The following is a 518-nucleotide window of genomic DNA, read 5'->3' as shown; positions in this document are numbered from 1 at the left end:
GCCCCCTTATAGGAATAAGGTGTTAGGGACTTCAGATTATCTGTTAAGTATCTATTTAATATGTATTTACAGGAATTTACTAGTCCCTATTGACTATAATCATTAGCTAATCAGTACAGCATATTTGATCAGTGTATCAAGATTCGTCCTTTATATGTAAAAAAAAACAACAACTGTTAATTAGTTTTGAATATATACAAAGACACATAGGAGTAAACATACGTCTACGCCCCAACATACTTACACAATTTGTAAATCAATGATGAAAAATAAAACACCTCACCCGTATACCCTCCTTCCCTCAGGCTCCCCCGGGTCATGGCGTGGTCATCGAGGTAGCGGACCTGCGCCTGCGTCGGTCGAGGCGATGTGCCGCCAGTCGCGTCCTGGTGCAAGCCGGACTCTCGGCTCAACAGAGCAGACTCAGGCCGCTTGTCAGGTGGTTGTCCGATGCGGTTCTAGATTTTGTTTGTTAAGTGAAGGTTTGCCACACACACACAAGCGCGCGCGCACGCGCT

General features: G+C 45.0%; 1 protein-coding gene across 1 annotated transcript in view; it reads left to right on the top strand.

Annotated features, from left to right (window-relative positions):
- Nucleotides 1-309: 309 nt before the first annotated feature.
- The window catches only part of LOC119590552, a gene marked incomplete in the record, with an annotated part of 10832 nt that continues 10623 nt past the window's right edge, over nucleotides 310-518 (top strand). The window contains 1 exon segment of the mRNA XM_037939209.1: nucleotides 310-439.

Source organism: Penaeus monodon, chromosome 27, assembly GCF_015228065.2.
Source record: "Penaeus monodon isolate SGIC_2016 chromosome 27, NSTDA_Pmon_1, whole genome shotgun sequence".
Taxonomy (NCBI): Eukaryota; Metazoa; Arthropoda; class Malacostraca; order Decapoda; family Penaeidae; genus Penaeus; species Penaeus monodon.
The sequence above is the reverse complement of the archived record's forward strand: the minus strand, read 5'-3'. Positions and strand labels throughout refer to the sequence as shown.